This window comes from Perognathus longimembris, chromosome 3 (genome assembly GCF_023159225.1).
Source record: "Perognathus longimembris pacificus isolate PPM17 chromosome 3, ASM2315922v1, whole genome shotgun sequence".
Classification (NCBI taxonomy): domain Eukaryota; kingdom Metazoa; phylum Chordata; class Mammalia; order Rodentia; family Heteromyidae; genus Perognathus; species Perognathus longimembris.
Genome location: NC_063163.1, coordinates 122605209 through 122631862, shown reverse-complemented (window position 1 = coordinate 122631862; position 26654 = coordinate 122605209). Strand labels below are relative to the sequence as shown.

At 47.9% G+C, this 26654-nt stretch overlaps 1 protein-coding gene, 1 long non-coding RNA gene and 1 pseudogene across 2 annotated transcripts in view; 1 reads left to right on the top strand and 2 right to left on the bottom strand.

Annotated features, from left to right (window-relative positions):
• The window catches only part of Maml2 (mastermind like transcriptional coactivator 2), a 254013-nt gene that overhangs the window by 149768 nt on the left and 77591 nt on the right, over positions 1-26654 (bottom strand). The window lies entirely within an intron of this gene.
• LOC125349697 lies at positions 10944-13609 on the top strand. Its single transcript, XR_007210558.1, has 2 exons — positions 10944-11660; positions 11891-13609. It is a non-coding gene; the product is annotated as an uncharacterized LOC125349697 (long non-coding RNA).
• Positions 23578-24335, bottom strand: LOC125349695 (annotated as a pseudogene).

Sequence of the window (26654 nt, the reverse complement as noted above, 5' to 3'; positions counted from 1 at the left end):
GCTTTGAACTGTGATCCTCATACCTCAGACTCCTGAGTAGCTAGATTACAGGTGTGAGCCACTGGTGCCCAGCTTTTATCTTTAACTTCCAATGCTATTTTTATATGCATTAATACATATAAATTGGCTTAATTATAAATTCCAAAGTTTGAAATTCTTTCATTGCTTCCTCTTCTACAACTTTATATCTGGACAAATTCTATAAACTACATGGTGATTTTACCCTTTTCTTGTAATATCCTCAGGTTTATATCTTTACCTGGCTTTGGACCTTACATAATAATCATAAAGTGGAGACCAGAGTAGCTTAAGCAGTAAAACAATCATTTAAAAACAATTTAAGTTAAAGTCAAAAAAGCTTCAGAGAAACTTGAAAAGCACTGAACGTCAGAGGCACACAAGTATTTCGAGAGTCCCAACTCTAAATTCTTGGCATCTTGCTAGGACAGGAAGGACATTGATGGGAAGCCTTTTGCTAATTTGTGAGCTAGCAGGTAAATTATTTGGTGAATTAGTGTAAAAGTCAAACATTTAACTATGAAGATAGAATGGAAAAATAAGTATTCCTTGGATCTTAGTAGTGACAAATGTATTCATTCAGCAAACATTTATTTATTGGATTCCTTCTGTGTGCAAAGTCTGATCTGGTATGACAGGGCTTTGGAGACAAGTGAGGCTCCAATCTGATGAGCTCAACATCTTGTTGGGAGAGATGAGTGTGAACGTGTAATGGGAAATTATGAATGAGAGTTGTGAGCACACAGAAGACGAGGCGAGTAGCTCTGTGTGAGGGGATCTAAAGATTACCTTTTGTAAAAGCCGCCCGGCAGGGTCCTGTCTAAAGAAGGGAGGCGGCAGAGATGGCTGGGCCGCGGAGGAGGAAGCCGCACACCTCCTCCCTGTGGTACAGGATCCACTGTGGATGGGACACTGCAGCCCACAGCAAACGAGGCAGAGAAGGCACCGAGAGGCGCGTGGGGCTCTGGTCCTGGAAACTCTGCTAGTGGACGGATGTGGGCTCTTCTCTTTGGCAATGAGGATCTAACGTATTTCTCCAATAGATGATGAAGAAAGGCAAAATTTGGCTTTGGAAATTATCTCTGGTAGCAAGCAGAGAGTGAATTAGAATGGAGAGAGCCAGGCTACCAAGAAAAGTTAGGAAGCCATTATGATAATACAAGAGGGAAAGAGATGGGCATGGAACTGAGGTAACTGCGGCCACGGGGAGGGAGGCCAGGTCAAGACAGAACACGAATGATTTGGAAGCCAGAAGGATGTGGAGCGTGGCAAGGCCCAGATGTCTGAACAGCGAGCCTGCAGAAGGGCAGCTGAGGGTGTGTATGTGTGTGCACGTATGTGCTTTTGTGTCTGTGTCCTTGTGCATATTTATGTGCGAGTGCATGTCAATGATTGTGCATGTGTGTGTGCATGTGCATATGCGTGTGCATGTATATGCATGTATGAGTGTGTTTGTGTGTTCAGGTGAATGTGTGTGTGTGTGTGTGTGTATAGGTGGGATTAAGAAGGCTCCTCTGTAGATATAATATGTTTGATGTGGGATACAGGCAAAGATAGCCAAGAGGCATTTAGTTCTGGGGCTAAGAAAAAAAATATATAAAAGAAAACAGATCTAGGAATCCATATCAGAGAGACGGAAGCTGGGGACAGAAAAGACAGTGATAATCCAATGGAGACTCCCAAAGGAAGACCCAAGGCAGATCCCCAGAGAAGAGGACCCAGCAAAGGAGGCGTGGTCAGAGGGGTCAAGGAGCTATCTGGAGGGCCAAGCAACAGAGGTGCAGTCCTTGTCTTGGTCTTCTCAGCCAGCAGGCTGCTAACAAGGGGAGGGTCCTGTCACCATATTCATAGCCTCCAGTACAAGTGCTAGCCAGGAGAGAGAGAGAAAAAACACCGGAGATAACTCATAAATGAGTCATCCCATCAGCCCTCGACTTAGAACAATTCAGCAATATCATGATCCCACTGACATGGAGGAACAAATGAACTATCAATTTTTTAAAGCTTTCCCCAAATTGAAAGAGCGTGGCGATTTCAGCCATGCAGTCTGAACCCCTAACAGGCAGACTCCTTGTAGAGCTCAGAAATGTTTAACCATGGAATTAGTAAGACCCTTTACAAACCCAAGCCTGGTTCCCTCCTCTTGTATTGAGGGGAAAGTGGTGATGAGAATTCTCTGTTTCCAGCCAAAGCACATGAAGGAAGTGCTCTTTGGGGCCTGTGAGGAGGGGCAATCTCAGCCTGTCTTGCAGATTAGGTGAAACAACAACAACAAACAACACAGGAATTTCAGGAGCTCATCCACACAGGTGACAGGCAGAAAACCTAAGTTTCAAATTCGGGTGTCTCTTCCTACAAAGCCCACATGCTGTTTCCACTGATACTCAGAGACTGAGAGAAGCTGAGCCTGGAATTAAGGCCTCCTAATTCTAGTTTATGGTCATTTAAAGTCAGTGAGTACATTATGTCAACAAACATTAACTTTGTGGCCAAAATTAATGTCTTGGAAAGAAACTACTATTACTCTTAAAACTGTACAAGATACCTATTATAGCACCATGGAAATAAACCATCAGAATTATGCCATAGGAAGCAGAGGTGGCAGGGTAAGAACAGTGCTATGAAAAGTAGCAGCTTTCTCTCCATCTTCCTTCTAGAAAATCTCCCTGGGAATGGGCTGACATTTACTCCTCCCAGGACAGTGTAGAAGCATCTGGACACCAAAGGAGGACACAGACAAGGTTGGCAATCCTTCCCACATCCACATCCCATGGAGGAAAGTCACAGAACTCTGTGTACACATTTTGCTTTTCTTTGCCTTTAGGAGATGGCAATTGAGACAACATCCAGTGAGTTTAAATTAGGAAAAGTCAGAAAAGAATATCCTGCCTTTCTTACAGGTGATCTGTTTTCTGAGGAAGAGGGAACGTACTTTGTCTTCAGATAGAGGATCAGATGGGTCACAAGGCCTCCGAGAACTGTGCAAAGAAACGTTAGACAAAACCGATCGGGTTCAAGTGGCCACTAGACCACTGTCTCACACACACACACACACACACACACACACACACACACACACCCCACAGTGGAGTTGTTTTCCTGCAATATGTACACAGTACAAACACTCAAACCATAGAGTGGACGCTTCTGGCACGAAGCACACTTCCACCCTGGGTGTCCTGCGGCCATGCCCAGGCAGGGGTTCAGGGGAGCTGATAAGGCCTAGGAAGCGTCTGTTTCCAGCCACGAAGTCTTGTTCTCCTCACACGCAGGCCCCGGGCAAGTTATTTAAACTTTTCCGGGCGAAGTCCGTGCGGTGGAGGACACAGGCCTGTCCGTGTGGCCGGGGCCGCGAGTCCGGGGCAGGCGCGGGTTCCCGGCTCCTCCGCGGCCTCCTCTCCCGGGACAGCGCGCCCCGCGACCGGCGCCTTCCGCGGAGGGTGGACAGCGCGCCCCGCGACCGGCGCCTTCCGCGGAGGGTGGACAGCGCGCCCCGCGACCGGCGCCTTCCGCGGAGGGTGGGCAGCGCGCCCCGCGCCTTCCGCGGAGGGTGGACAGCGCGCCCCGCGCCCGGCGCCTTCCGCGGAGGGTGGGCAGCGCGCCCCGCGACCGGCGCCTTCCGCGGAGGGTGGACAGCGCGCCCCGCGCCCCGCGCCTTCCGCGGAGGGTGGACAGCGCGCCCCGCGCCTTCCGCGGAGGGTGGGCAGCGCGCCCCGCGCCTTCCGCGGAGGGTGGACAGCGCGCCCCGCGCCCGGCGCCTTCCGCGGAGCGTGGACAGCGCGCCCCGCGACCGGCGCCTTCCGCGGAGGGTGGACAGCGCGCCCCGCGCCCGGCGCCTTCCGCGGAGCGTGGACAGCGCGCCCCGCGACCGGCGCCTTCCGCGGAGGGTGGACAGCGCGCCCCGCGACCGGCGCCTTCCGCGGAGCGTGGACAGCGCGCCCCGCGACCGGCGCCTTCCGCGGAGCGTGGACAGCGCGCCCCGCGACCCGCGCCTTCCGCGGAGGGTGGACAGCGCGCCCCGCGACCCGCGCCTTCCGCGGAGGGTGGACAGCGCGCCCCGCGACCGGCGCCTTCCGCGGAGCGTGGACAGCGCGCCCCGCGACCCGCGCCTTCCGCGGAGGGTGGGCCCCGTGCACCCAGCGCCGAGGCGGGGCCCGGGACGGTGCCCGGGACGGTGCCCGCGGACGGCGCCCGCACTCACCGTCCGGACCAGAAGGGCTCCGACGCCGGCGGGGCGGAACGCTCACGAGGCCCTGGGCCCAAGCCCGACCTCGCGGGGCTGCCGCTGCCCCCCCCGCCCCCCCCCCCGCAGCTCAGCGGGCGCCGGATGTTGGAGGTGTGGGGAGGCCGCGGCGGGAACCCTCCCCTCCTCCGGAGCCCCCGACGGCTCCCTCTGCGCAGAGGCCCGGCCCGCGTCCGCCTCCACCTTTCCCGGAGGGGGAGGCCGGGGACGCTCGCCTCCGGGCTTCGCAGGTGGGCGGGCTCGGGAGGGAGGCTGCCCCCCCCCCCCGCTCCCCCCCCCCCCCGCTCCCCTCCTCCGTGCGGGAAGGAGAGCTGCGTGCGGACCCCTCCTGCGGGGAGGCCCTGAGTCATCCGCGTAGCCCTGAGTCAGCCGCAGGTCTGCTGAAGTCGACGGGGCGGGGGAGGGGATCCCGGGTTCACAGGGCCCCCCCACCCCCCACCCCCCACCCCCCACCCCCCACCCGGGCTCTGACTCGGCCCCGGCCTGCGCCCGCGCCCACGCCCCCCAGCTTCTGGAGGAGCCGCAGCTCCTCCGCAGCCATCTTCTCCCCGGGGCGGGAGGGCCGGGCGGGAAATGCCCCGGGCCTTCTCCAGAGCGCCCGTCACAGATGGGGGGGTCCCCGCCCGCGGACCCCGCGCGCCCTGCCGGCTGCGGCCCAGCCTCCTCCCGCAGCCCCCACGCTGCACTGCGCACCCACTCCTGAGCCCAGCGGCACACTCCACGGAGCCCCACCCGGAGCGCGGGACGCCCTGCACGCGGCACCCGACGCGCCCCACAGGGTGAGGCACGGCGCCCCACGCCCTCCACGGCGCCCCACGCCCTCCACGGCGCCCCACGCCCTCCACGGCGCCCCACGCCCTCCACGGCGCCCCACGCTCTCCACGGCGCCCCACGCCCTCCACGGCGCCCCACGCTCTCCACGGCGCCCACGCCCTCCACGGCGCCACGCTCTCCACGGCGCCCCACAGGGTGAGGCACGGCGCCCACGCTCTCCACGGCGCCCACGCTCTCCACGGCGTCCACGCTCTCCACGGCGCCCACGCCCTCCATGGCGCCCCCACGCTCTCCACGGCGCCCCACAGGGTGAGGCACGGCGCCCACGCCCTCCACGGCGCCCACGCTCTCCACGGCGCCCCACGCCCTCCACGGCGCCCACGCCCTCCACGGCGCCCCACGCCCTCCACGGCGCCCACGCTCTCCACGGCGCCCACGCCCTCCACGGTGCCCACGCCCTCCACGGCGCCCCACGCCCTCCACGGCGCCCACGCCCTCCACGGTGCCCACGCCCTCCATGGTGCCCACGCCCTCCACGGCGCCACGCTCTCCACGGCGCCCCACAGGGTGAGGCACGGCGCCCACGCTCTCCACGGCGCCCCACAGGGTGAGGCACGGCGCCCCCACGCCCTCCACGGCGCCCACGCTCTCCACGGCGCCCCACAGGGTGAGGCACGGCGCCCCCACGCCCTCCACGGCGCCCACGCTCTCCACGGCGCCCCACAGGGTGAGGCACGGCGCCCACGCTCTCCACGGCGCCCCACGCTCTCCACGGCGCCCACGCCCTCCATGGCGCCCCCACGCTCTCCACGGCGCCCCACAGGGTGAGGCACGGCGCCCACGCCCTCCACGGCGCCCACGCCCTCCACGGCGCCCACGCTCTCCACGGCGCCCCACGCCCTCCACGGCGCCCACGCCCTCCACGGCGCCCCACGCCCTCCACGGCGCCCACGCTCTCCACGGCGCCCACGCCCTCCACGGTGCCCACGCCCTCCACGGCGCCCCACGCCCTCCACGGTGCCCACGCCCTCCATGGTGCCCACGCCCTCCACGGCGCCCCACGCTCTCCACGGCGCCCCACAGGGTGAGGCACGGCGCCCACGCCCTCCACGGCGCCCACGCCCTCCATGGTGCCCACGCCCTCCACGGCGCCCCACGCCCTCCACGGCGCCCCACGCTCTCCACGGCGCCCCACAGGGTGAGGCACGGCGCCCACGCTCTCCACGGCGCCCACGCTCTCCATGGTGCCCCACGCTCTCCACGGCGCCCCACGCTCTCCACGGCGCCCCACGCTCTCCACGGCGCCCACGCCCTCCACGGCGCCCCACGCTCTCCACGGCGCCCACGCCCTCCACGGCGCCCCACGCTCTCCACGGCGCCCACGCCCTCCACGGCGCCCCACGCTCTCCACGGCGCCCCACGCCCTCCACGGCGCCCCACGCCTCCACAGGAGCCTTTCGGGCAGCACCCAGACCCCGCACTCTTCCCCTCAGCAGCAAGCGCAGGGAGGGGCGCAGACAGATCTGAACTTCAGGCTTCCACTTCCAGAACCCAGGCGGTGTTCCGGACCCCGCCCCCCCCCACGCCCCCACGCCCGGGGACTTAGCGCTCTGGCTGGTGTCCTCCTGGTGGTAGAGACCCACCCTCCAAGCCCTCCTTCCTTGCTGAAGATCATCGAGACCAGGGCCCACGGGAGGCAGTTGCAGGAGGGGCGCAGACGCAACTGGCTGGCAGCTTCCAGATGATTCCGCGCGGGGACTGTCACTGGGCGCCTGTTCTGCCTGTTGGGTGATCACACCTGGTCCACATGCCTCGCACACGTTCGCTTTTAATTGTGTCGCCACTGTGTGAATCCCTGTTTCCTCGGGTGCCCGGTCTCAGAACCAGGATGCAGTGAAGGTCAGCCCCTCGCAGGCAAAGATCCGCCATTATGAACGACCAGGCCCAGCAGGAGCTAGAAATCTAGGGAAAGCCTGACCTGATGGGCCATGATGTTTAAGATGCCCTTGCCAGGCTGGGGATGTGGCCTAGTGGTAGAGCGCTCGCCTTGTATACATGAAGCCCTGGGTTCGATTCCTCAGCACCACATATACAGAAAAAAGCCAGAAGTGGCACTGTGGCTCAAGTGGCAGAGTGCTAGCCTTGAGCAAAAAGAAGCCAGGGACAGTGCTCAGGCCCTGAGTCCAAGGCCCAGGACTGTAAATAAATAAAATAAAATGCCCCTGCCCTCCCTTTCAGACTCCATTTTACCTTTCATGCTTTGCATTCTCCTGAAAGAACATTTCTCCTCAGAGCAATTTTTCTTAGATGGTTACTGGCAAGATAGACATTCAATAGGAACGTAGATTTGCTCTGTGTTCTGGCAACTTGCATTAAGTCCAAGTTGTTTTGAAAACGTCCCTAGAAGAAACGCTCAGTGCGCCTTTTGAGTTTCTCCACCGCAGTGTTGGTGACAGAAGGCAGCTGTGGTGCTGGCTTTGACTGGGATGAAAGCTGATATTTGACTCCAGCCTCAGAAACAATCATTATTCTTATAGTCTAGGGCTAAGTGCCTCCCCTTCGCTGCCAGCCTTAGTCGGGATTCTGCTCCAAAACCTAGTTTTCAGCACGTTGCTCTAACCCCCAGCATGTGGCAAGACATGCATGCCTCTTTATCTCCACGCACAGCTTGGGACTTGCTGGGGCACCCCTGATTATTATTTTAAGATGTAGTTTCTTGAGTGGGTATTTAAGATATAAAACACATGGGGGTTTTGTATTAGTTCCAAAAGTAAGGTTTCTGTAATGCAAAACTTTGGAGCTCTGTTAGCCTTATCTTTAAGTGTAGCATATTACATGGTGAGACACAACTTGAGAGACAGCTTTGTTCTTTTTTCTTTTCATTTTTGGAGAAAGGTAAGTGATTTAGTATCCTCAAACAGAAGAATACTTATATATGCCAAAGAAATTAAAATCAGAGAATTTTCCTTTTAATTCCTATGTGAATAGTATAGTTAGATAAAATGTAAGCCCTGTTACATTTGAGTTTCAGGTAAACAACGGAACTTTTCAATCTAAGTATACGCTGCGCATTATTTGGACTATACTTGTACTAAAATATTATTTCCTCAGTGTTGATCTGAAATTCAAATCTAAAGGAGGCCCCTGTATTTTACTTGCTAAGTGTTTGAGGACGTCTGAATCATGATCAGAATTGCATTCTCCCTGAATGGTAGATCTGCGACTCTGCAGGGGTCCTCTGTCCACGTGGGTGTGAAAGTGGAGGCGAGCCACTCACCAAGGTCCTGGAGCCCCTGGCTGGGTAGCTAGCGGGGCTCATGACACACTGGAGATTAACCAGTCCCTCTGTGAAAGTATGTTACAAAGCCTTAAAGCAACGAAGTAATGCCCTTCACAGACCAGGTGCACCATGCATTTTTTTATACATATATATTTTTTTTATTATCAAACTGAATTACAGAGAGGTTACAGTTTCATACATTAAATATTGGATACATGTCTTATACTGTTTGTTACCTCGTCCCTCATTCACCCCTTCCCCCTCCCCCTTTGCCTCCCCCCCCCATGAGTTGTTCAGATCATTTACACCAAACAATTTTGCAAGTACTGCTTTTGTAGTTTTTTGTCTTTTTTTACCCTGTGTCTCTCGATTTTGGTATTCCCTTCCAATTTCCTAGTTCTAATACCAGTATACCCAGTTTCCAATATACTCAGATAAGATACAGAGAAAGTGTAGGTACAACCACAGGAAGGTGATACAAGAAGATTATCAATAATAGAGGCTACAATTACATATGGCATGTTGAAAGTAGTTGCAGCAATCGTTTCCATAACATGGAGTTGATTTCACTTAGTATTATCTTATGTGTTCGTAAAGGTATAGCTATTGGGCTCCTGTGATCCTCTGCTGTGACTTGCCTAAACCTGTGCTAATTATTCCCTATGAGGGAGACCATAGAGTCCGTGTTTCTTTGGGTCTGGCTCACTTCACTTAGTATAACTTTTTCCAGGTCCTTCCATTTCCTTACAAATGGGGCAATGTCATTCTTTCTGATAGAGGCATAAAATTCCATTGTGTATATGTACCACATTTTCCTGATCCATTCTTCTACTGAGGGACATCTGGGTTGGTTCCAGATTCTAGCTATGACAAATTGTGCTGCGATGAACATTGTTGTGCTGGTGGCTTTAGTGTGATTATGTTTGTGGTCTTTTGGATAGATACCCAAAAGTGGGGCTGCTGGGTCATAGGGGAGTTCTATGTTTAGCCTTCTGAGGAATCTTCATACTGCTTGCCAGAGTGGCTGAACCAGTTTACATTCCCACCAACAATGGAGTAGGGTTTCCTTTTGGCCATATCCCCTCCAACAGTTGAAGGCAGTTTATGACAAACCAACAGCAAGCATAACTCTAAATGGTGAAGAACTAAAGCCATTCCCTCTAAAATCAGGAACAAGATAGGGATGTCCACTCTCTCCCCTTCTCTTCAACATGGTACTAGAATTCCTAGCCAGAGCAATTAGGCAAGAAGAAAATATAAAGGGGATCCAAATAGGACAAGATGTAGTTAAACTTTCTCTTCTTGCAGATGACATGATCCTATACCTAAAGAACCCCATAGACTCTACCCCCAAGCTACCAGAGCTGATCCAAAACTTTGGCAAAGTCGCAGGATATAAAATAAACCCTCAAAAATCAACGGCCTTTCTCTATGCTAACGACCCAAAGACTGAGGCTGAAATCAGGAAAGCAACTCCTTTTGCAATAGCCTCAAAAACACCATGCATTTTTGTTGAATTCTTATTAGCCTGGTCAAGATGGGGAAAACAGAACTGTACTTCCTGACGGCCATCCGTGTGTTCCTCAGCTCTCTTCAAGGCATTTACTGGAAGGCCGCCATGGCTGCCAGTTGAAGAGCCCTCCCAGATCCCAGACAAGAACTCTGCCCTGTAAGATTCGTCCCTGGAGGGCTCCATGCAGATGCCCACCTCACTAAGTCTCCACCCAGTTACCTGGGTGACCCGCAGACCTGGAGGCAGTTACCTCCCCTTCCCCTGAGGTCACATCCTAATCCACCTGGACACACCCCCTGCCCCTGCCCTAGATAAGGCAGGGCTGGGTGGGGGTTGCCCCTTCTCTCCCTTCTCTCCAGCCATGCATCATCTCAGTCACGGGCCGGCAGCTTGGTAATAAACGGCCTCTCCTGCCTGAATACTGTGTGGCGTTCTCCTTTACCAGCTACCTACTTTAAAAACCTCACATGCCCTGCCCCCCCTCCACGCTAGCTGCCGTGTCCTCACCCCCACGCCCCGCTTTGCGCTCCCACCTTGGCATGCTACCACCTTACGAAGTCCCCCGGGAAGCTGTAGGTAGAGGCCCAGCCCAGGCCTCTGAGAAGAGAAAGCCAGCTGGGCCCAGTCTCAGCCTTCCAGGGTTCAGTTTCTCATTTCTGTTGCTCAGTAAAATGGGACCCGTGGGCAGTGGATGACATGTGCGGTCAACTGGTGAACAACGCTACGAAAGTGAGAGGTGATGGGTGGTGACTGGCATCATGTAGTATGTTACATGCATATCTTCAATATGTTGTTCTGCTATCTTCTATTCCTTCCGTGCCTTTTCTAGGCCTGCATGAAGACCTGCAGAAGTCATGTGCAAGAGCTCACAGAGACTTGTCTAGAGCAAAGCACTGCCCAGAGAAGCCTGAGAGACCCACCATCCCCACTTCCACCCTCTGCAGGGCTGAGTTCCCCATTCCTCTGCACTTCTTTCCAACTGCACACTGAAGCCCCTGCCCTGGGCTGCGCTTGAGATTTGAACTGCCTCAAAGATTTGTTGTTTCCTCAGAGGCCGGGACATGGCCAGCCCTTCTGGGATCCAAGCCACCACTCGCTTCCTGCCCTATTCACTATTACTTTGGTTGCCTCTTTAAAGCTAAGTGGGAGTCTTTACTGTACTCTGAAATGATACATCATGTATATCCTTATTGTAACCTAGAGCTTGGAACAGGAAGTGCTCTCATAAAGGCAAAATGTCTTTTTGGCATCCTGGCGCTGGGTCTCTCTGTCTTCAATAGACTAACCTGGAGACAGGTCGTCTTACATTGGAACATGCTAGAAAACAAGACATGTTTCAAGCATATCCGCATTCCCTGTTGTGTTGGTTTTTTTTCCTTCTAAAAACCAAAATCAAAATCCTGTATGAAAAGGGCAAAGACAAAGCACTCAGAGGTAGTCAGTCTCCAAACTGTGGTCTGTGGGAGGCCCAGATGCATTTTTCTATCACTACCCAGTGCCTTTTTGTAATGGGTATTCAGCAAGCATTGGTTAGGCTGATTAGTAAGTATTTATTAAACAACTATTTACTGAACAAGCACGTAGGCCAGTGTATTAGGCCAGCTGAGTTTACAACACAATATGCTAATCACTGCATTGATGTGCTTATTGATGAGGACATCACCCCAACCTGATGTAATACAGCCTGCAGCGAGTCACAACATACACTAAGGCATCTCAGGAGTCTGTTTAGACTTAGAGCAATTGGCCTGGACATTCCCACCATTACCCACCACATTTCCACCTTGCTATTGAATCCTTCTATCAATTAATAACTGCAAAGTCATCCCATAGTTTTTTTTTTGTTGTTTTTTTTTTTTTTTGCCAGTCCTGGGCCTTGGACTCAGGGCCTGAGCACTGTCCCTAGCTTCTTTTTGCTCAAGGCTAGCACTCTGCCACTTGAGTCACAGTGCCATTTCTGGCCATTTTCTGTATATAGGGTGCTGGGGAATCGAACCCAGGGCTTCAAGTATACAAGGCAAGCGCTCTTGCCACTAGGCCATATCCCCAGCCCATCCCATAGTTTTTAAGGCTCAGACAGACTGAGCTCTTCTTCCTGTGTCAGAGTTGGTTCCATGAGCAAAAACCCAGTCCTGTAGCCTTCCTTGTCACCCACCTGCCCTGTATTCCCTGTCATTGTGGGAGCAATGTTGACACTGGGGGGGGGGGGGCAGGCTGTACCCAAAGCTAGACAAAACATAGACAACTAGGAACCACTGAAGAAGCTGTACAGTAGCCTTCAGCACCAAATCCCAATCAGTGCCCTGCTCTTTGTACCCACGCAGTCAACGATTTGGTCAAGTATTTGAGTTTTAGTCATCCTAGTATCCTGTTGGCCCAGATGTCCAGAGTCTCAGAACCCTTGGATGTGGTTGTGCTGCAGCTCTTGCAGATGGGGCCGGCACACAGGACCAGGTCCCTTCGGCAGCGGCAGCGCAGTTTCCAGGGCCAATCACCAGGTGTTTCTCCTCAGGCCTGGTTCTCATCCCCTCCTTCCCATCTATCATTCCTCGGTTTCCAAGCTCATTTCCTCACTTGGAGCTTTGTAATCTGTTCTTCTGCTAGGATCTGGAAACTTTATTAAAAGCTGACTGGTGGTGAGAAATGTTTGCTGGTAAAGTTCTCATGTGGCAGCCTCTCCTCCCCCTCCCCGCCCCTCGCATCCGTCGTGGGCTTCCACAGATCTGCTCTGCACTGAGGAGTGCAGAGTGCACTGAGTGACAGAAGGCTCTTGAAGGCCAAGCTTTCTCCATGAGCTCCTCCTGGGGTCAGGGCTTCTACTTTAAGGGCCATGTATTTTTATAAATGCATTTATGAAAGACAAAGGGCCACCTGAAAATGTGCATTCAGACCTGGAGGGCACCGCAAGTCACCCTGAACATCTGCTCTTGTGAGCAGCACCTTAGGCCCCGGTGGACTCCTTTCCTGTTGCCCGTTTTGAGACCTGAGGTCCACTGCAGTCTCCCCTGAGTGCAGAAAGGCCCTCTGATCACCCTGCAGTCACAGGACACCTCTTTGGAGGATTAGTAGGAGCTGCGCTGCAGAGACACATTAGGTAAGAAAAGACAAATGACTTGATGCCCAGACATGTGCAGAGGATATGGAGGTGCCCACTTCCTGACAGGAGAGCACTCCCAATTGCTCTGTAGCTTCCGTGTTTGGTGACTTTGTCTGCCCGAGCTGGCTTTGAAACTCATTCTTCCAGATCTCAGCCTCCTGAGTAGCTAGGAATACAATGGTACACATTGGAGCCTGGCTCTAATTAATTAATCTGTTTATATTTCATTTGTTGAATCTATTCCAGAGGAATAAAATGGAGATAAAAACAAAATTGTGTCATTATTCAGATTCTTGTTCTCATGATTATAAGTGGTTTTAAAAAAAATTTTAAATAGCATCGTATATATTTTTAAAAAGTTTGCTAATTTCCAGGAAAGGTACTTTGTTTAAAAGCCCTTCTTATTGATAAACTGAAAACTATGAAATGTCGAGCCATTTAAAGTAATAGATGATTTATGCAAATATATTGGAAGTATTTCAGTAGATTCTCAATAGTTTCTAATGTCTACCAATCATTTGTTTCTCTCCCCACAAGTGGACCCTAACTACCTCCCACCCAGGGCAGGACTGACTGGCCAAGAGGCCCCCTCCCCAAGCAGTAGTGAAGGAGTTCAACCTGGGAAATGCGGTCATAGAAGACACTGCAGCTTTCCGCCTGCTCTGGGGAGCCAGCCGCCAGCCCGTGGGGCCGCGCCAGGGTAAGGGCGCTGGCCAGCAGGCACATCCTTCACCACACAAGCCTTCACAGCCTGAGCGCAGCCTCCACTAGACCTTAGCCCAAGGCCATCAAACTGGGGGCTCCCTGTTCCACGTGGAAGCCTGGGAGCGGAAGCTGGGTCTTCTAGGTTACTGACGTGAGGTACGGATTGCCACAGTTCATATCATCCTCGCTGTAGGTATTCAAATCGTCTTAGAGCTACGATCGTCAGTCCCCAGGAGCAACAAAACCTGACCTGCCTACCAGGTACTGTGATCTAGAACCCTCCTCCATCAGACTTCAGAGGATGTGATTGTCGCTCACCCAGTTGATCACATGTTACTACGTGTACCCTGCCAGCCAGCCCCGGTACCATCTTGCAAACATGAAGACAAAGTGTGGCAGGTGTTTTTAATGGTTACATATCCCAGCAATCTCGCCAGCATTCCTACCTGATTCACCACAAACAGCTTGGAGTGTGAAGCCAACCCAAGAAGCCCTTGGATTATTGTTGTACACAATTAAAGGAACAATAGCCAATACGCTAATTTCTAGGCCTATTCATATATATGTATATATATATATATTTGTATGAAAAGTTATTTAAGAATGATTTTACTTATTGGAATAAGAATTTGAGTGGATTGGAGAAAAGACTCTGGCTCATTGCAACTTAACAGGTAGTTCCCAAATGATGGCAGGCCGTACAAACAGGCCTTCAAAGGAAAGACAGTGGTCTCAGGACAGGTGATACTTTTGTGAAATGGTCTGCCTGCCTATCACATCAGTTCTTGCCTCTACATCATGTCAGAGCTGAAGGACAGTGACACTAATGGGAAGAAAAATATTCCATTAGTAAAACATCCTCTAATTAACACTAATCTGTTCCCTGGAAAAGCTCCTTGCGAGGAAAGATTTTTTTTTCCCCCACATGCCAAACTGTTGAGCATTAATTTGGAAAATTTTCCATTTAGTTTCAAGAAATATTAAAAAGCTTCACTTAGGAAAAATTGAATCTGAATCTCTTTCCAAGCAGATATAATATATAAAGATAAGATATTTGATAGGCAATGTCAATTCCTAGTTGAGCATATCAGTGAAAAGCCATCCTCTGACCTGAATTTCCCATTCCTCCTTTTCTTTATCATGAAAGTCTGTTTATTAAGCCCATAATTACAGAACATCTGAAAGATCAAAGAGACAGATGTGGTCTCTGCTACCCTAAAACCTGTAAGTCAGATAAAATAAGCAGAAAACAAATCCAGTAGAATTGCTTACAGATTAGTGAGAATATATTTTTATTTCACTGGGGAAACATTAAGAAATTTTATGTTCAACTGATGAATCAAAAACACAATAAATGTGACAACTCCTTAGTTACATTATGAACAAAAGGTATCCAGTTATGGGACCTGTGATGGACCTTTTCCTCTCTCACTATTTCCTGATGGATAAAATGTAGATAATAATAATAAAAAACATCCATGCCCTGGATTACTCCTGTCATCGCTTAATGGAGAAAGTTCATACAACGTGTTTAGCTTAATTCTGAGCATAGAGTAGGTACTATTTACTTATTTATTTATTGAAATATGTATTTACTTATTTATTGTCCATTGTGGGGCTTGAACTCCAGGCCTGGGCACTGTCCCTGAGCAAGTTTGCTCAAGGCTAGCCCTCTACCACTTGAGCCACAGTGCCACGTCAGGTTTTTCTGGTGGTGAACTGGAGAAAAGAGTCTCATGGACTTTCTTACCTGTGCTGGCTTTGAACCCCAATCCTCAGATCTCAGCCTCCTGAGTAGCTAGAGTTATAGGCATGAGCCACCGGCACCTGACCAGTACTTATTATTGTTGTCATTATTAATGTCTCTGTCTTCACAAATGGACGCACTACAAACTCATTTGTCCAGTTACTTTTCTTCTTGTTCAGGCAAGATTTCTCTGCTCTCCAGAGCCATGCTGGGTCTAGGAGCTTGGTCTTGTTGATGACTAGTTTCCTATGGCCTTTGCAGCCCGGTTTACTCCTGAAATCAGCTAATTCTGGACACTCCCTACAGTATTACAAGGTTGAATTCTTGGTTTTCTGTAGCTCTCTGGAAGTTTCTGGAAATTTGTCATGCTTTTTTCTTTCATGAGAGTACCAGATTCCCAGGATTTAACACCATTTCCCTAAAGGTATAGGGTTGGCCAGAAGAAAAATGAAGTCATTGAAAAATGGTTCCAGTTGATTGACTTCTAAATGCTGCCCCCGGGACAACTATGTATTCCTGACTAGTCCAGTGACTGGAAAGAAAAGGGATAATCTTCTGATCATGGTAGCAAAGTTTGTAATCCCAACTACACAGGCGGTAGAGGAAGAAAGGATCACAATTCAAGGCCAACCTCAGGTGAGAAGTCTATGAGACCCCATCTCAACAAACAAGGTAGATGTGCCTGCAACTTCAGCTATATAGGAGGTATAGGGACGAAGATGGAAGTCTAAGGCCAGCCCCCGCAGAAGCATGAGTCGCTATCTGGGAAATAACTACAGCACAAAAGGGGTGCCCCTAGAGTTCCATGATGGAGCACCTGCCTAGCACCCCTGAGGACATTGAGTCACTGAGAGTGAAGATGCCCTGAATTAAGAGAAGGCTTCCCAGACTGCTCAGTCATCTGGACTAAGCCAACCAAGACAAGCCTGATTTGCAAGAAGCCCCTGCTGCCTGACAGGGTAACTGTGAACTCCATTCTGGTGGCACTGCCTCTGGCAGGCGGGAGTCCTTCAACAACAGCGTGGAAACCTGCTGGTGCAGGGATCAGAAGCACTGGGTTCTCTTTTATGAAACCATGTTCCTGGATTCTCTTGTAAAATTGTCTTTGATATTTTAAAAAAATACATTAACTATTTTCTGAAACAATGTCTATTTTTAGTTAAAACATAAAAGCTCTTTATCTTCTCACCTCTGAAAGTGTGGCTTTGCAGGACAATTTATGGGAATAAAGAGCCTTAGCTGAATTCAGGGCTTAAACCAAGACAAAAGAAAAAGCAGTTTCTCAGGGAAAAAAATGCAATAAAGACTTTTACTTCTTACCAAATAACTTAAGAATGTCTGAAGAGAAATATTCCAAACCTGGCTAGTGCCAGAATTTCCCAGATAAGTGAAGAGAGGGGAGAAAACCACAATCTAGGGCCCTAGTACCAAGGGGTTGACGGATGGCAGGAAAACAGCGGGTGATCGAAATGTTGTCTAACACATGAAGAAATCAATCATCACCATTTCCAGGAATATGGGTTGTACATCTGGGTGCTTTAATTAATTTTGTTTTGCAAACAGTGTGTGCTGTCCTACTGAGATCCCATCTTTCTTTGCAGGAAGCACTCCATACACAAGAGCCTCACAGAGTCCCCACGCTCTACCTCCCGGGGCTCCAGCAGATACCTGTCTGTAAGGCATTCCCCAGCACATGACCAGTCCTTCTCCCGTGTCTAACTGGAAGTACCAGACATAGAAATAAAGATCCAGCGTTACCTACTACCATCCATGCATACATGCCAGTTGGCTGAATCACTTAAGAATTATAATTGGCTTTGTCAAGCCAATATAGAAGAAACATTTGAGAAAGCTCTTCATTTCAGAAAACAAAAGTTTCAGTACAAGAAATGTTCTATTCTTTGGAGACAAGGTGGACTCTGGGTTGCAGAAAATCCTAGTTACTTCGGTGTCCATGGTCACCATATTCTGTCTTGCAAACTACAGATAGATATCAAAGGCAGGAAGATGGGCAGATATGGGCAACATAAATTTATTTGTGATATTTTGATGTTCTAGAATCAGTGAAACTTTCTTAAATAGAAAACTATTATATTTAGGATGCAAACATGATGATGATGATGATGATGATGATGATGATGAGGAGGAGGAGGAGGAGGAGGAGGAGGAGGAGGAGGAGGAGGAGGAGGAGCTCAGGGCCTGAGCACTGTTCCTGGCTTCTTTTTGCTCAAGGCTAGCACTCTGTCACTTGAGCCACAGCGCCACTTCTGGCCGTTTTCTATATATGTGGTGCTGAGGAATCGAACCCAGGGCTTCATGTATAGGAGGCAAGCACTCTACCATGAGGCCATATTCCCAACCCTGCAAACGTTATTTTTTTTTTGCAAACGTTATTTTTATCAGCAAGTTTTCAGAATTGTTATCCTCAATAAAGTAACCTGATAATTGAAATAGCTTTTTAAGAAGGACATTTAATGACGTATCAACTGTTCAATGAACATCTTTTACCAAAATCTGACTGTCCTTGGTCTCATTTTTAGAAAGCAAATCTTGAGCTGTTTAGAATATGCAATGATGAATATAGACATAGCTAGTCTAGAACAGCCTATCTGACTAGGATGGAATATGGATACAATAACACTATTTTTGCAAAAATTTCCAGTTTGCAAAAATACACTAAAATTAATATCTGAAAAATGTGTACATTTTTTCTGTCAAATATATGTATACTTATATACATTTATAAATAATTATACTTGTTCTCAATTTAAACATAGTATTTTAGTCCACTGTTAAGGATTAGACACATTATCTTGTCAACGATTTGTATATGTTTCTTTTCAATTTAGTGATAAGAAGCAGTGTAATGTTGGAAGAATTCCTTACAGCACCTGATGTAGAGATGAAGGCTTCCTGCATTTGAATGAATGGATATGTACACGTGTAAAATGACTTACTGAGAGGCATACAGAGGCAGTTCCTGTTGGGTTTCCTGATCCAGAGTAGCCCATATCAGATCCTGATGATTCTGTTTGGCCACTATGGGCCCTGCAGAGTCTCCAGGCTCCAACTGCACACACAGACACATATTTGGGGGTGGCTCTCAGGTGGTGGGAATGATACTTAACTTAATATGCTGCAATATGTGTGGAACAGATTTGGCATTTTTTTGACTAACTGAAATGTACCTTTCTACCAAAATAGGGGCTTTATAATACATCATCATGTTCTTATTTGATGTTCTCACAGTCATGTGAGAACAGTAAATGCTCAGGTTCTGAGCTAAATTTCCATATTCAGTTAATCAGAAAATAATGGAAAATGTGTTTTGTGAGACTCTCATACCAAACCTAGACATAGTGTAATTATTTAATGACAAGTGCATGGACATGATTGAGAAAGAGACCACCATTTTAAATATCTGAAATGGTATCTAAGATAATCTATACGCAATATTCATCACTAAAATTAAAGCAAGACTGTTAGGGCAAGATTATTATCCTGAGTTCATTTTGGAGACTAATTATTGAACCATAAGAAAGGATGTTTTACTGTAACTAATTCCTAGTAAAAGGTTCCTAGTCAGTAACTTTTCTTTCAAATGCTCTCTGAAAGGATTTATAGATAAACAAAACTATTTTCTTTGAAAATGCAATCTTTATATTGGGGGACATTATACATTCATAAGCATTTTCTCCATTTGTTATATCTCAGCATGGGTGAGATAAAAAAGGAAACAGAAAAGAACGAAGTGCTTTGTTTCAGACACATCCTGACACAAACTCTGCCCTGTGTTCAGGAGTTTGTGAGGGCCACAGGGAGGGCGAAGGCAGCAGAGTGAAATGCAGAAGAGCCAACGGGGAGTCAGGTAGGGAAGTTGAGGCAGGAGCTGTTTATGGACTCAGAAGTAGGCAACAAAGCATGCACACCAGCCCTTCCGTCCATTCCTTGACTCACACTATAGACTCTGACCTTCCATTCTCACCCAAGTCTTGCTGCTGAATTCACCCAAGAGAATAATATATTTCTTAAAGGACTGTTTTTAAACAATTAGCTGCTAGGAAGGGAAAGGTCTTGTAAGCTGGCCTTAGTAAAAGTTAGACTGATTTAGCTCCAGCATGTCTAAAGACACTGAACCCACCAAACAGGTTTAATGGGAAAAGAGGTTCTAATGCTAAGACATTTATTGCCAGGATATTTTCTGACTTGCCTCTCAAAGATGGCCCTTGCTCTCTGCCTCCCTCCTTTCCTCCCTCCCTCCCTTTCTCCCCTGTCCCCTGTCTCACTGCCTCTCTCTTTCTCTGTCTCCCTTTCCCATATACACAGTCTCTCTTACACACATGTATACACATATACAACTGCAACTTAAAGAAACATCAACTTTTATTTATGATCCAAGAGCAATTGTGCATCAAAATTAGGGCTGTTTTGGAAAACTTTCACTTCATTTCCATTTCTTAACTTCTATTCAACCACAAAACTCTGGAATCCCACTTCTGAAAAAGAAGTACATACTTAGGTTTTTCTGAGATTGCTCAGGTTAATATTATCTAACAGGGATAATGAATGACCTTTGCTGCAAGTGTACTCAACTTCTGAAAGGCATTCAGAAACACAAATCTTCCACACCTAAGGAAATAGCAGTACAAAGCCAATCCTGACAGATGACTCTTCAATACTTAGAAATTCTCATAACAACCTTTTCCTCAGAAAGCTATAAAAAGAGTCAGTTTTGCCTGAGTCAGAACAGGCATTTTCATCTAATGGTACCCTCTGGACCTATGAAAAATTGATATTCTCCATGATAGATCAGAAGTGGGATGTGTCTCATAAAGAAGCTGCCAAGTAGATTTCCAAGATCATTGTGTCCTTTAGGTCTGAAGCAGAGCGAGCAGGCTGTAAGCCACAGCCCAACATGGTCCCTGACCTGTTTTATAAAGTTTTATTGGAACACAGACAGTTGATTTGAGGCACCCAGAACGGGATATAGGAGTTCTGATAACAGCCATGTGGCTCAGGGAGCCTCTGGCCTTGGGTAGGGTAAATTTGCCAATCCTTGATCGTTTGACTGCATGTCAGCACACCTGGATCCCAGTGATTACTTCCCTCAGGTTTGGCCTCCTATTTGTCAGCTCAGGTGAGCATCGGTTCCTTATTCATTCCCTTGACATTGCTGTGCTCTAACGGACTGAGACCCTTCTTCTTAGCTTTTACACACACTGCAAATCAATTGAAAAAGAGGACTTTCTGCAAAAATCCAGTTTACTCTGAGACTGCTGCTATCTTGTTAGGTATTCGTCACCAAGTGCTTCCTCTGAGGCCCTGCCTCGGGCTGTGGATCAGGGCTGGAGAGCGAGTGGAACCCAGCAAGCCTGACGGAGCCCTGGCAGCACATCCTGCCCCCACTTTCCTGCCATGGGCTCACTGCGTTGCTCCTTCCAGAATGAGTGTTTTCTCCTGCCATGTTGTGTAACTGAGCTCCACACCCGCAGCTCTGGGACCTTGAGGAAAATGGCAGGAGGTATCGTGCTAGAAGAGCACTCTTGAATTTGTGACAAAGGCAAAACTTCCTGCTCACTGTCCAAATCTCGGATGTCATCGGCATAGTCCACATTGTACAGTTCCTCCTGTAGCCATCCGGCAGGACCTGCAGGAGTGTGGTGGCGGCGCGGCAAGAACTGGCTTCAGCCTCCAGAATCTCCACAACTGCTGCTCCAATGCAATTGTTTTGACAGAATAGAAGATTGTAATATTGAATTATCTTAAAAACAAAACCACTTCATTTTAAACAGAAGACAGAACATGCAATCGCCTGCTGCTGAATTCCTATTATATTTCAAGTACATATTTTCCTTGTACACTCCTTCTGCCTGACTAAGGTATTTTGGTGTCTTTAAATCTCTGAACCAGAAATGATTGGTTCCTAGTCTCCATAGCAGGGGATTTTGAATGCAGACAAGCATACATGGAATTCAGAAGGCACAAAGAATAATGAATACTATTCACTTTAAAACACTGTATTTTAGCACCGAAATAAATGCCTTTTAAATTGAGCTACTTGAGAAGTTTTATAAAACCCAAAGACAATGCATGAGCGAATAACCTCCAGAACTCGTTTACCAGGTTCCTGGGGCACAGTGTCTCGGAATTTATCACACATTTTAGGGTGGGCAGGCACCTTCATCTCCCCAGGTGCTTCCCTTTGCAAGAAAAAGATGCTAGTCAGTTTCATTCTATCATTTCTGCAAGATCATCGTCCCAAACCCTAAAGAACAGCACTATCTGCTCTTCTCTCCCTCCTACAGAGAAACCTCTGAACTGAATGCATAAGCCAAAATGGATTGAAAAATCTAAGCTGGCATATCTGCATGAGGGTAAGAGGACTTTCAGAAGAGGAGCTGAAGTGGTGTTAAGCCGATTACCTCAGTCATGGCTCTCCCCTGTCCATTCCCTGCCCCTGGCGTCTGCAATTCAAAGAGCTTTACCTACTCTTCCTGGGCAGGCCAAGCGCTTCTCATCCTCTCAGATCTGTCTAAGTCCCATGTCTGTGATCTGACTCTCACAGGGGGCTTATGAAAATGGTTGGCTTGTTTTGAAGGCCTTCCTGAATGACCTCAGGCTGGGCGATCCTGTCTACCTGCCTGTGAAACACAATTCACACCTCAAACAGCCCCAATGCGCAACACCCCTCACTTCTTTACCATCGTTTCATGCCAGTTGGTTTTCTTTCTCAAATTAAATCGTCAGTCTCATGAGTGTGACTGTTTTCCATATATTTAGCCAACTGTTAGGCGCATGGTAAACCTCCACAAGAAGGAATACTTTCCTCTTTTTCCAGACAACAAACGTTTTCACATTGCTTGAAAGGTTTTGGAGCTTCCTAGATGTGTGGTGGGCACTTACAGACTAAACTTTCATAGCAGAAAGAGCAGTAGGGTAAAACAGTTGAGATCCCAAAGGGAAATTTAATAAGCACATGGACTGTGAGGGCTGAATGAAAGGGATTGTGTTAGTCATTGTGTACAGAACAGAGTATATAAACATGTAAAGGAGGAACTAAGCACATGAGGAAGGGAATACATAGGATTCACTCCCAGCAACAATGTGGAATTTAATAGACCAGCGACGAATCAAAAAGATGATCAAATTTCATCCCTTCATCCATTAGCATAATAAATATGCATTGAATCTGGGAAATCACATAGTGGTGCATTTGGAAAACAATGTAATCTTTTCCAGCAGGTATAGTTCTTTCAAGGATCATAAGTTTCTGTAGTTTACACCTTGTTCATTATTTGGAATGTTTCTGTAATGAAAAGCCTCTGCCTAGCTAATATTTATCACAATAAACACTCTGTTTGGACACATCTTTTTTCCCCCTCTGGAAAAAAAACAAGTTTATTCACTTGATAATAAAAACCATAACAAGTATTTAGTGTCTTTGAAAAAAATAGTAACCCAGGCCTTTTCAACTTAACTAAATCAGAAGCAGCACTGATTTCTTCTCTGTCCTGCTAGAAATCAGAGAATGGTCATCAGCCTAGAGGGGTTCAGATGCTGCCCAGGGCCCGATCTTTTCCGGGTCTTGCTGGTTTGGTTTGGCCCGGTGACTCCAGCCTGGCCACGGCCACCTCAGCGCTCTGGCATCCTGGCGATGAGGCTCCACAAAGCCATTAGGCAGCCCCGAGCCTGATAAAACTTAGCTGAATATCTTGTGTGTGTTTTTTTTTGAATAATCAACTTGAGTTATTTTATAATTTACCTTAATACCACCATAGGTATTATGAAAAGGTTGTTCTTCCACAATGTTCGATTAGTTTCTTCAGCTATTACTTTTCTGACTCTGAGCACCCTCTTAAAAAGCTTCCTCATTCCCGCTGTGTGTGCTCTACAAAGCAGACATTCAAACGTTCTTCAATTAGGATCATCTCTTGGATCAGAAACCAAAGTGGTTTCTTCACCTCTTTAATTCTCCATAAGGCATCAATATTATACTATCACGTAAGAATGCATGTGTGTGTGTGTGTTATTTGCTTTTTAAAAAAAAGTTAAAAAGCTCTTCTTATTCTCTTGTGTCCAATATAGGCACTCAAGAATGTAAAAAGAATGTATGTAAAAGGCCACAAATACTTCCCAAGGAAGATCATTAAGAAAATCCTCGCTTCCTCTCACGTTATCCATCTGGCCTTCCATGCCAGTTAAGAAAAATGGTGTAACTCATGGTGGCAGGAAGACTGGATCTTTCCCTCTTTGGGTCCTAGCTGAATTTTTATTGGCAGTCCTAGTAAAATACGTAATTCCTCATTTGTTCTAAGTAAGTCTCAGCTTATGCCCAGCTTTCCTTCAAAGAATATCTTTACTCTCCCATTAGAACATAAACATTTGGAGGTTTTGAACAGCAAGGTGCTAGGTCGGAATCAGTCACTTTCACTCATGTGTTGGTTATTCGGAGGGGGGAAGATATGGATAAAATAGCAGGGAAGGAGGGTGAGAGAAACCTAAGTTCACTGGGAGCGCTGGCAGAAAGCGAGTCTTTCAAAGGCCCAGGCTGCTACCATGGTGAGAGCAAACACTGGCAACAGTATCACAGCTACAGGAATACTATTTGGCTCCCCTTCACCTCGATGTCCTATAGGTCCATTCTGCACCTGTAACCAGTGCTGCACTCTCAGCATAGCCTGCATTACGAAAGAGGTGCGCGGCATCCTGGTGCAGCAGGTTCTTTAGATCTTGGCCATTTACCGAGAGGATCTTATCACCCTCCTGGAGCCGCCCATCCTGGGCTGCAGCCCCATTCTTTTTGATTCTGCTGACATAAATGCCACTGTCATAGGAGACATACTCTTGATCTGTCCCACCGACGATGTTGAAGCCCAGCCCTGAGGGTCCTCTAGTAAGATTGATTTCTTCCTCAGTGACAAAATAATCCACTCACTCATTCATGGTTTACTGCTCCCCGGGATTTGCCTGAGGCTCAGCGGACACGCCGCAGGGGTGAAGGTGAATCAAACTCAGGGCACTGCGTCCAGTTGTTTGGACACATCTTGACAACCCAAACATCTGTTTCAACTAGATGCATCCATAGGTTGACTCAGTATATTGATAAAAATTGGGAAAGGGCTCACTGTTAGGCTTGATGTCATTGTATGGACTCCAAAGCTTCTTTTGCATGAAATTAGTACGTAAATGGTTAATGAAAGAAGCTTTTGCACACTCCACGCCAGCTGGTGTTCTAGGAGAATTAGACTTGAAATACCTGACTCTGAGGACAAGCAATTAGTACAGAGCTTTGGTTGTTTGGCTGTGGGCTTCATTAATATGGAGGAGACAATAAAACTGTGATTGACACCATTCTAGATTTCAGATTTCACGTGAGGTTACCTCACAAATGAATTCAGAGAAGGCTGTTAGGAAGAAAGCACAGCCAAACCCCGGCCAAGGAATATCCCTGTTGTGTTTCAAGTCAAATAACACATTCTTTACTTCTAAAAGAGAGGTGTTCTTTTTTTTTTTCTATAAGTAGCTAACCTCTGCAAATAACTTGTGGCTTAGAAGAAAAGAACTCAATTTAGAATGAACTCTCTGCTCTGAGTCCAAGCCATCTGCCTCCACACTGCTGAGACTGTACTGCTCTAACACCTTCACCAAGACATCCATCCAGTCCAACTCCCCACCAATAGCTTTCCTCCCACTGTGGCTACTAGTAAGGCAGATAAAGCTTAATCTATACCTAAGAGATATAGACATGGGTTGATAATATTTTACGAGGCCAGGAATTCCTAGAAGAATTAAGTCAAGACATATAAACAAAGCCAGATGTGGGTGGCTAAGATTTGGAGGGTCTTGCTTCAAAAAACCCAGCAAAATGCCAGACTAAAAGTAGAGCCATGACCAAGAAAAAGCCAAGTGAATGTGCAAGGCCCTGAGGTCAAGCACCATATCCAGCACAAAAATAAATAAATACGTACATAAGATAGATAAACATTCAAATGTCTGGTAAGAACAGAGCTGGCCAGATAAAGAATCTCTTTATAAAATGGAATAGAATATTATTGAGTCACAAATTAAATAGAACTGGAAAGAATGGAATTCAAAAGGGAATTGCTGAAACTTATTATTCAAAAGAATAAATATATAGCTGTTCTGGGCTCAGGAGTCTGTGGAGAAAACATGTTTGGGTCAAAGTCCAATTCAGAAACAATAAGTAACCCTAGGACTGGATTGGAGAAGCACAGACTACTGCCAGGCCTATGAAGCAACTGAAATGGCAACTAGAAGGCAAATCTTGCTAACATTTTAAAGTTGGAATTGAATATTAGCCTCTCTAGTACTATTTGAGCCACTACCCCACTTGGAGTCTGTATTTGTTTTGTTTTTGCTTTTTTGCCAGTCCCAGGGCTTGAACTCAGGGCCTGAGCACCATCCCTGGCTTCTTTTGCTCAAGGCTAGCGCTCTACCACTTGAGCCACAGCGCCACTTCTGGCTTTTTCTATATATGTAGTGCTGAGGAATCAAATCCAGGGCTTCATGTATACCAGGTGAGCACTTTACCACGAGGCCACATTCCCAGCCCCTTGTATTGTATCATAAAAAAATAGTAACAGTAACTAGGGCCTGGAACAGAAAGGGTGTTATGTCTTGGTTGTCATATTTTTGCTTTTTTGGTGTTGGGGATTTAACCAAGAGCCTCACACATGCTATGCACAATCTCTCCCTCCAAGCCTTCATTTCTGAGATGAACTTTTCTCTTCAGTAAAGAAGATAGACTTGATTTATAGAGACCAGTGGAGATGAAGAGAACATTTCTCACTACAGGATTCATAGGTACCATCATCAGTTACAGGGTATGAGGAAATACTAACCAATAACATTTTTCTTTGTTGTGATACATCACTTTTGATGTATAATCTACACTCAAAGACAACAATAAAACAAAAACTAGGGGCCTGTGCTTTAGAGTATTAAAAGACAAACCATTTTGAAAACTTGATTAGCTGTTCAATTTTATACTGTGATTATTCTTTCCCAAGGTTTTCCTCACATATAAAAAATGCAGAAAATCTATTGGGTTTTTTTTTGCGGTATGAAGAAAAGCTGATGAACTGTCTATGTCAGTGTTATATATTTGGTGGAGTTATTAGTATTTTTGCAATGCTTTGGCACAGCTTAATTTTAAATGCAATTACCACATTATAATCTTGGCAAGACCAATGATTCCAAATAAGTCTCTGATGTAGAAATGAGACTTCCTACCCAATGAAAACTGCCAACAGGAAG